The sequence below is a fragment of the Vespa mandarinia genome, chromosome 5 (assembly GCF_050613455.1).
Source record: "Vespa mandarinia isolate Hongniang chromosome 5, ASM5061345v1, whole genome shotgun sequence".
Classification (NCBI taxonomy): domain Eukaryota; kingdom Metazoa; phylum Arthropoda; class Insecta; order Hymenoptera; family Vespidae; genus Vespa; species Vespa mandarinia.
The window spans coordinates 2,210,001-2,220,000 of NC_140814.1; the positions used below are offsets into that span (position 1 = coordinate 2,210,001).

The 10,000-nt window shown below is 36.1% G+C and overlaps 1 long non-coding RNA gene across 1 annotated transcript in view; it reads left to right on the top strand.

The window, feature by feature from the left end:
- LOC146872988 (uncharacterized) overlaps window positions 1–10,000 on the top strand; it is a 103,393-nt gene that overhangs the window by 72,589 nt on the left and 20,804 nt on the right. Inside the window, exon 3 of the long non-coding RNA XR_014982241.1 lies at window positions 7,947–8,024. This is a non-coding gene — a long non-coding RNA (uncharacterized LOC146872988). The remainder of the gene's footprint in view (window positions 1–7,946; window positions 8,025–10,000) is intronic.

Sequence of the window (10,000 nt, forward strand, 5' to 3'; positions counted from 1 at the left end):
CATAGATTCTTCCGACGGAAGAGCCTTTGGACTCAACCGATCGAAGCTCCTATTCTCGCGAGATACGCTCATTTAAATGAGAGTGAGAGCTAAATTTTGCCTCGATTAAGTCTCAAAAATTCAAGCGCACGAAACCCCTCTTCCCCCCTTACTACCCCTTCAACTTCAACGTTCGTACAAGGTAAAGGGGTTGTACGCCAAGCAATTTGAATATTTATAAGGAGGAAAGGAGGCCCTGTGAAATTTCCAAGTAGGTTTACAGATATCGCCAATTCAGACAGCTCTGAATACATTAATGGAATTCGAGGAGACTTTCTATGATTTGACGCACTCTTTCTTTCTTTCTTTCTTTCTCTCTTTCTCTCTCTCTCTCTCTCTCTCTCTATCTCTCTCTCTCTCTTTCTCTATCTCTGTCCGTTTGTCTCCTTTTTCTCATTGCGTTTCCGCTTGAACGATGCAAGTCCCGGAAGAGAAATTTTCTTGAACAAACCTCTAACATAACTCTTTGGTTTTTAATCAGGTTCCACTAGAAGATCATCCCAAGGCGATCATTTTAAAGATTTCGTAATCGATACTTGGAATATCTTAAAGATATAAGAGAATGACAGAAGAAAGTTTTGATTAAATCAATGGTGCCCGTTAGTTAGCGGAATCGTGCCGCGTATCGTTCAGTTATAAGTGACTTTGCGGAGAAAAGAAAAGAAAGGAAAAAAAAAAGAAAGAAAAAAAAGAAGAAAAAAAAAAAAGAAAAGAAAAATAGAGCAAGAGAAAAAAGAAAAAAGAAGAAGGGGGTAAAAAAAAAAGTATTAAAACCGACGGATGGAAAAGTGCCCAATTATCGAACGTGCGTCCGACGCTTTCGCATTATATTCGGGATATGTATCAAGAGAGGTAGAAAGAGATAGAAAAAGATAGAATGGGTAGAGATAGAGATAGAGAGAAAGAAACAGTAGAGACAATGAACGCGTATATGAGAAAAAGAGATATAGATAGACATACGTGCACACTTATACGCGTATATGTGAAGAGAAAAAGAGAGAAAGAGAGAGAGAGAGAGAGAGAGAGAGAGAGAAAGAGAAAGAGAGAGATAGAGAGAGAGATAGAGAGAGAGAGAGAGAGAGAGAAAAAGAGTCGGATTGGTATATATGAAAAACAAACAGCTTTTTCGCCGTTTGATTATCGATCAGTTAAAATCTCCAATTGATATCGAGATTGCCTTAATTGCGTGTATTTGGACGAAAATAAATCGCGCGACAGAGTGGGATACGCGTGTATACGATACGCAGGCGCGCGTAACCAAACGCGCAGAAAAAGGGATAGAAAGAGAGGAGATAGGCCACGGGACAAATAGGAGATGAGTCGACGTCGCCCGAGCCGCTAATTATTCGTGGAAATTCATGAATTCCGCCGTTCGATTCGCTCTCCCGTTCAATTGCGAGCTAGTAGGGAGGTGGTAGTTCGTTTGTTCGTTCGTTCGTTCGTTCGTTCGTTCGTTCGTTCGTTCATAGGGATTGATCGTAGGGTGGCTCGATGTGGCCGGAGTTTGAGGTCCCAGATTATTCCCAATTTTCTGACTTTAACATGCTTCGCTACGGCTGGGATTTTTATTCCAAATTATTTTCATATTTCCCTGCCGCTCGGCATTAATCAAACGTTAAAAGCCACTCTCTACCACGACCGTACTACGTTCATCACCTCCACCATCACCACCAATGGCTCATGTCCTCTCTCTTCCTCTCTCTCTCTCTCTCTCTCTGTCTCTCTCTCTCTCTCTATCTATCTATCTATCTATCTCTCTATCTCTTTCTCTCACTCACTCCATTTTTTAAACCGGTTTAAATCATAAGCCGAAACGTACGCTTCGCATCGACGTTATACTTCTATAGTTCTGTGTGTTTCTCTTTCTCTCTCTCTCTCTCTCTCTCTCTCGCTATCTTTATCTCTATCTCTCTCTATCTCTATCTTTAACTCTATCTCTGTCTGTCTGTTTGTCTTTCTCTCTCTCTCTCTCTCTCTCTCTCTCTCTTACTCCCGCTCACTTTTTCGTATTTGCCAAAATCCATTTTCAGTCAGGACGCTGTAACATTTTTGGATTTTCTCCTTCTACGTAAAGTTAAAACGCATCGTTGGTTGACCAACTTCGACGGAATTTTTGTTTGCCCCGAATATGTTTTTAACAGATTTAGCCGCGATTTAGGCTCTCCTGCGACAGGATCGAACAGAGAAAAAAAGTTTCTACGGTAACGAATTTTGTCGGTTTGACTGGTTTCATTTTTTTCGTGCGTATTTTTATTTTTTGTGTTTTTATTATTTCTTTTTTCTCGTTTCTTTTTTTTTTTTTTGTTTTTTTAACTTCTCTTTTTTCTTTTTTTCTTTTTATATTACCTTCATTTCAAATACAATGATTGATTGCGTTTTTATTTCAAGCACTTTTTATCCTTTTCTTTTTTTTTTCTTCTTAATTTTATCTACTGTTTAGCTGTCCGTTGTTGCGACTCATTTTCTCTTTCTCTTTCTCTCTCTCTTTTTCTATGTGTGTGTCTGTGCCTGTCTGTCTCTCTCTTTCTCTTTTATCGGATTAGGCATCGGGTAACCGATTGTAAATACGAAGAAGGTAAGACGCAGAAAAGGGGAATTGAAGTTTGCTAAGGTTGTAAGAGGAGTCACACTGGTAAATATCTTTCTTCCCATTTCGACTAAACTCTAACTCATGTCTCTTCAATCGATCTCTCACTCTCACTCTCACTCTCTCTCTCTCTCTCTCTCTCTCTCTCTCTATATATATATATATATATATCTTTCTCTTTCCTTTCTCAGTCTCCTCCTCTGATCTCTGAGATTCGGTTCGTCACAAACTGTTTCGCTTCGACGAATCGAACATTTGCCCGAATGTTCTGTCCCGATAGGGATGGGCACCGTGTATTAGATTAATTCTAGTTTTCTCCTCCCTTCTCTTTTTTCTGTCCGATAAATTTTCAGGTCATCGTATATAAATCGAACGTCAGCGTAACGTAGATACACATACATACATACATACATACATAGGTGTATCGTTTGAGGTATCGAGACTAACTCTCCTCTGCTCGATTAATTCACTTCTTTCTCTTGGTAACTATCGTCGTGGAGACTTTGTTGTCGGGTTCAACAAATGAATGATAATAAGATTTGATCGTTTAGGTGAAAAACAAGGGGGAAAAAAAAAGAAGAAAAAAAGAAAGAAAAAAAAATAATAAAAGACAGAGGAAAAGGAAACAAGAAAAAAATGGGAAGAAAAGAGAATTATTTAATCCATTCAATAATATATCAATTAGTTCAAATTTTCTTTGTCGATTAATTCAAAATATAATCTAACAGAGTCCTTTCAGTCTTTTAAAAAAATTTCCTCGCGTGTATACACATAACGTAACATTCTCTCCCTCTCTCTCTCTCTCTCTCTCTCTCTCTCTTCCTCTTCCTCTCATTCTCTCTTTTTTCTTTTTCTTTGAGGTAAGAGGATTATGTCAAAAAAAGAATTAAAAATGTCAAGTTGAAAAGTGGTGCTTTGCGTACTCGAGGAGGGTAGGAGCATATTGAAAGGACCATAAAGAAGGAGGATAGTGCCGAAGGAGGAAGAGAAAGAGGAGGAGGAGGAGGAGAAGAATCCCTTAGGCGGTTGGTGGATACACCACGTTGGAAAGAGGGATCGTCCTCTTGGTTGAAAGGACAAGACGGTGCTCGGAGGGCTAGTAAGAGTAAAAGGTGGAGAGAAGAAGTTGCTCTCTCTCTCTCTCTCTTTCTCTCTCTCTCTCTCTCTTTCTCTCTCTTTCTCTCTCTCTTTTCTTTTTTATCCTCGTTCAAGTATGATCTCTTCATTTTCTTTGCTACTCTTCTTTGCCGATTCTTCCTCTCTCTCTCTCTCTCTCTTTTTCTTTTTATCTATCTTTCTCTCACCGATGTTGCATTGCTTATAAAAAGTATAAAGAGAGAGGAAAGGAGAGAAAGAGAGAGAGAGAGAGAGAGAGAATCTCTCGTACAAGTCAGTTTGCCTTTTACATTACATTTATTTTACTTCATTTTTCGCAGGAATAAATGTCTTCGAGGCTTTGCCAGTCGGTTAGGAAAATACTTTCATAATGCTTCGACTCTCTCCTTCCCTCTTTCCGTTTGTCTGTCCTTCTCCTTCTTCTTCTTCTTCTTCTTCCTCTTTTTCTTCTTTCTCTTTTTCGTCACGTTGCACTTTTGTTCTTCACCCTCTCTCATACTTTCTCTTCCCCTCTCTCTCTCTCTCTCTTCCTTTCTCTCTCTTTCTCTCTCTCTCTCTTCCTTTCTCTCTCTCTCTTCCTTTCTCTCTCTTTCTCTCTCTCTCTCTTCCTTTCTCTCTCTCTCTTCCTTTCTCTCTCTTTCTCTCTCTCTCTCTCTCTCTTCCTTTCTCTCTCTTTCTCTCTCTCTCTCTCTCTTCCTTTCTCTCTCTTTCTCTCTCTCTCTCTTCCTTTCTCTCTCTTTCTCTCTCTCTCTCTCTCTTTCTTTTTTCCTTCTTTTCTTTTTCAGATTACATTTGAAAGAACGTACACGACAAAGAAGTTATGCGTGTTTGTGTGCGTGTAAAAGATAGATAGACAGATAGATAGAGAGAAAGAGAGAGAGAGAGAGAGAGAGAGAGAGAAAGAGAAAGATAGAGAAGAAAAAGCTAACCTTTACTTTTCGTTCCACATCGGTAAACTTTTTGATGTAACTTTGAATATCGTTTTCCTGCTTTCCGTTTACTCGCAGAAAAATATTTATTTTATATCCACGAGAAGATCGTTATTAATCTTCCTCGTTTCGTGATAATTTTCTCTCTCTCTCTCTCTCTCTCTCTCTCTTTCTCTCTGTCTGTCTGTTTGTCTGTCTGTCTGTCTCTTTCTCTATCTCTATCTCTCTCTGTCTCTCCCTTTCTCTTTCTCTTCATCTCCAGAACCGTTTCGAAAGCATTTAATAGATAACGTTTAATGTTAAATACTTCTCTAAACCTCGAATCATAAGATGGTACACATACAAGTAATTTTGCGATGGTCGAAACTTACCCTTGAAGATTAATCGACACGTAAGAATGATATCTCCCTAGATAGCTAAGTCTCGAGATTTCGGAAATAGTTCGGAGTTTTGTAGCATCCATCGAGACGGAAGACCGCCGGTTGACTTTACCTGACTCAACCGGCTTCCCTGGTAATTCGAGAGGAAGCTTTGGACGCCGACGAGAGTTGGCTGATTGCGTGCCACGAGGGAGAGACCACATACTCTCTCTGTTTCTCTCTCGCTCTCTCTCTCTCACTCACTCTTCGTTGCTCCTATCCCTTTAACTTTAACGAAGTTAGCGATAAAATCGTCGTAACTGGTTATAACGTCCAATGGGATTCATTTCCAACGTAGGTATTATATTTTTCATTTCATTTTCTATCAAATGCTTGTCCTCGTTAACCTTTCCTTTATCTTTTTTTTTTATCCCTGCATATGTATACACATGTGTACCCAACGCTATGGGTTACGGTATTATTATGCAAGTCTACGTATTTCTCTTTTTTCATTTTTACCTTTTTTTTACTTTTTTTTTTTTTTTTTCTTTTTTTTTTTTTTTTTATGATAAATATAGCTTTCATACAATTAGGTTAATTCACAGACGAATACAATCTCATTGTAATAATACATTTCTAACTTATAATGACACATTTGATTATGAACTCAACACAATGTTTTATACATATATATGTATAATTTATATCAAAATTATAATTGTAAAATGCATTGTATAAACACATATATTATATTCTACTTTTATACTTGGAAAGAGTTTATCAATCGATCCTGTATGGTCAGTAATATATCTATGCAATGAGTAATATTCGAAATGTTGAGAAAGAAAAGAGCATGCTTGTACGATAAGAGAAAATCGATCGTTTCTACGTTAGCGATGTACCACAGACGAAACGCATCGACGGAGATTCGACGTTGGGTTCTAGTTAGAGCGTTCGCATCGACGCGACGCGACGCTACGCTACGCGACGCGACGCGGTTCGGTCTTCACAATGGAACGGGTTGAATCAAAGGAGGACATTATTCCCGGACACGTAGGAATATTCTGAATCCCACGTGCAATAGAATGCGGCCATTGTACCGAGCGTTTCAGCCGGCAAGCATTGATTCCTAATCGACGCACGGACGCGCATAGTATTTCTCCCTTCGCACCTATCTACCTACCTACCTATCTACCTACCTACCTATCTACCTACCTACCTACCTACCTACCTACCTACCTACCTACATGTATTACATAGATATGTAGTATACCTATGTTCTACGAACTTTCGATACATCGTGAATGAAACAAGGGATGAAATTATGTACGCGAGTTATATATGAAATAATCTTTTCATTCAAATAGATAAATACATATAAGTACGTACGTAGATAATAATTTTATATACATTGGGAAGTCATTTTTAAAATATAAATTTAAATTATCCTTAAGTCCATAATATCGATAACGCTGTTTCATAATTAAGGCGCACATGCTTCTCCATTAATTGGTACGATCGAGTTGCGTAACGTTATTTCGTAGGACAAACATAGCTTCAAATTTTGACTTAATCGGTAATACCACCGATACATATATATATGTGTGTGTGTGTGTGTGTGTGTGTGTCTGTATCCTCGTTGTGACGATAAATCAAGACATTCTATATCTGTGCGACTATACACGTACCTTAAAATACATATATAATACATAGTATATATACTGTAATATACTTCTAGGTATCGTTTCTAGGATCATGTTCATTCACTGAGACTGTCCTAGTCTCGATGACGAAGGATACGATCGTGACGTATGTACATACGTGCGAAAACGATATTTCACAGACAGTTTGATGAGCTTCGCACATTAAGCCGGGGATAAGTAATTATCGACTGAACAGTGACCAGCCACCGTCGTCGTTGGTCGGCCACTCCCTCCTGAGGTGTCCCTGTGCGTGTCACCGCATTAACCACCTCTATATAGACATCGTTCTCATCAAAGTTCAAACGCTGCATATCTCCGATACGTCATTGTAACCTCTCTGCACGGCTTAATTAACGAGACTCGACGGTGTGCCACGGAACCAAAATTAGTTTCCTTCGCTTGGCCAACCTTCGATCTCGAATATCCTTCAGACAGCCCTCATTCTCTTCTTCGTTCGTATTCCTACTTTATTCTTCGTCTTATTATTATTATTATTATTTTCATTAATTTCATTCGAATTTCATTTACGATTTATTTAGAAATATACCTACTTTATTCTTCGTTTTATTATTATTATATTACTATTATTGTTATTATTATTATTATTATTATTATTATTATTATTATTATTATTATTATTATTATTATTATTATTATTATTATTATGATTATTATTATTATTATTATTATTATTATTATTATTATTATTATTATTATTATTATTATTATTATTATTATTATTATTATTATTATTATTATTATTATTATTATTATTATTATTATTATTATTATTATTATTATTATTATTATTATTATTATTATTATTATTATTATTATTATTATTATTATTATTATTATTATTATTATTATTATTATTATTATTATTATTATTATTATTATTATTATTATTATTATTATTATTATTATTATTATTATTATTTTCATTAATTCCGTTCGAACTTCATTTACGATTTATTTAGAAAATATTTATTTGATCGAATAAATCAATATTGTTTCTATATTATTATTTTCTTGTGTGTATATATATATATATATATATATAGTTTTTGTTTTACTTTTCTGTTTCTTCTTCTTTTTCTTTTTCTTTTTTTTTCTTTTTAATAATAAGAAAAAAATATTCACGCCTTTTACTCACCGAGAACACAAATGTCAAACGGTATAATGAATATTTTGTTTTTTCGATATGTTTCAGATATATACAAGCTTCCGATGTGTTATTATCTACAAAGCCATTGGAAACGATCAACGACGAACATACATATGTATATTGGTGAGATAATGAAATTTTCCATTTGTATATTCTCCGATCAGGAAAGATATCACAATCATATCTGTTCGCATTTATTTACACAAAACGTGATTTTAATAATCTCGACGAGCGTAGGTAACGTCGAATAATCATCGGCCGTGTGAAAATCAACGAGAGACAGTGAGAGAAAGAGAGTGAGAGAGAGAGAGAGAGAAAGAAAGAAAAAGACAAAGAGAGAAATAGATAGATAGACAGATAGATATAAATATATAAAATCGATGAAACTTCTCGTAGAGATGGCGAGAAGTTTCTGTATGGCATTCAAAGCCAATTTTGATTTACGTTTATACGTAGAGTACGTTTTAAAATAGCGAAAAAGATAATAATTAGATAATAATAAGAAAAAATAATTTGAGAGATAATTATAAATTAAAAAAGATATATATATATATATAAATTTTGGCTCTCTCTCTCTCTCTCTCTCTCTCTCTCTCTCTCTCTCTCTCTCTCTCTCTCTTTCTCTATCTCCTTTTTTTTTCTTTTCTTTCTTAAAATGCGAATCGACGATATCGATATATTATGGATTAAAATCATTCGCGAATTGAATTAATTGTATTAGTTCTATTAGTTGTATTAGACGATAATACAAATTTGACAACATGAAAACCTTAGATATTCGTGATATCTATCTATCTAACTATTTATCTATTTATCTTGGTCTTATTATTTTTTTACGAGTTCCTCAAACCATTCAGACTAAGGAATATTAAAAGGACCAATGAAAGAATCTTGCTCGTTGAACAAGTCGGCTTCATTCCCTTTTTCCAACTTTTCTCTCTCTCTCTCTCTCTCTCTATCTCTCTCTCTCTTATTCTTTTTCCATTCCGTAAGCTTATATCCTTAATTAATAACCCGATTGCTTCTACAACGATACATAGGGTATTCAGTAGGCTTTTTCTACCTTTCGTTATCATCTTTCTTCTCGTCGAGAAGAGTCTTCGAAGCAGAGAATTCGAATTCCGTCTCCTGCTTGGAGAAAATATCCATCTCCTTCCATGATAGAGTAAAGAGTGGTTAACTCTAGCTCGTCGATGCTATTCAAGTAGACGACGGGGCTTCCGTGTAGTCGAAAAGAGAGAAGAAAAAAAAAAGGAAGGAAGGAAGAAAAGGGAAAAAGAAAAGGAAAAGCGTAAATAAGGAAGATCTTCTCTCTCTTCGTTTCTCTTTCTCTTTTTCTGTCTGTCTGTCTGTCTGTCTCTCTCTCTCTCTCTCTCTCTCTCTCTTTCTGTCTCTTTCTCTCTCTCCCTTCCTCTCTCTCTTTCCTTCGGAGATATTTCATAATTTTCTGATGTTTTTATTTCGGTCACACAATCAGTACATCGTTCTTCTTCGTAAATCCGTTCATTCTTACAATTATTTCTATTTCAATGAAACGCATACAATTAATATTTTCTATTCGAAATATATGTATCTGTATTTAGAGGAAATAAGAAAAAAAGGAGAGAGAACAAAGGTGAATAGAGAGCAAAAGAAAAAGAGAGAGAGAGAGAGAGAGAGAGAGAGAGAGCGAGAAAGAGAGAGAGAAAAGAAGTTTGAAAAAGGGGAGACAAAAATCAGCGTAGGTTGTGAGTCAAGCGATGCTCGTTCGACCTTTCTAATATCAATTAACAAAACACAATTACCGTGTAATTACCGAGAGAAGAGAATGGCCATTGGCCATCGGCGTCTCTCTTGGAGAAACCAGCTTGTTCCGTTACATTCTCTTCCGGTTGGACTTTGCTAACATATATACACACACACACCCACACACACACACACCATACACACACAAATTATCTTTCTCTTTTTCTCTTTGTCTCTCTTTCGCTCTTGCAAGTCGTGATACAAAAGCAGCGAAGTTTCCTTTTTTCCTCGCTTTCGTAATTGTTGGCCATCGTATGCGTGCGTACGTCTATTTGTGTGTTATATATGTATATATGTATGTGTGTGTACGCGTT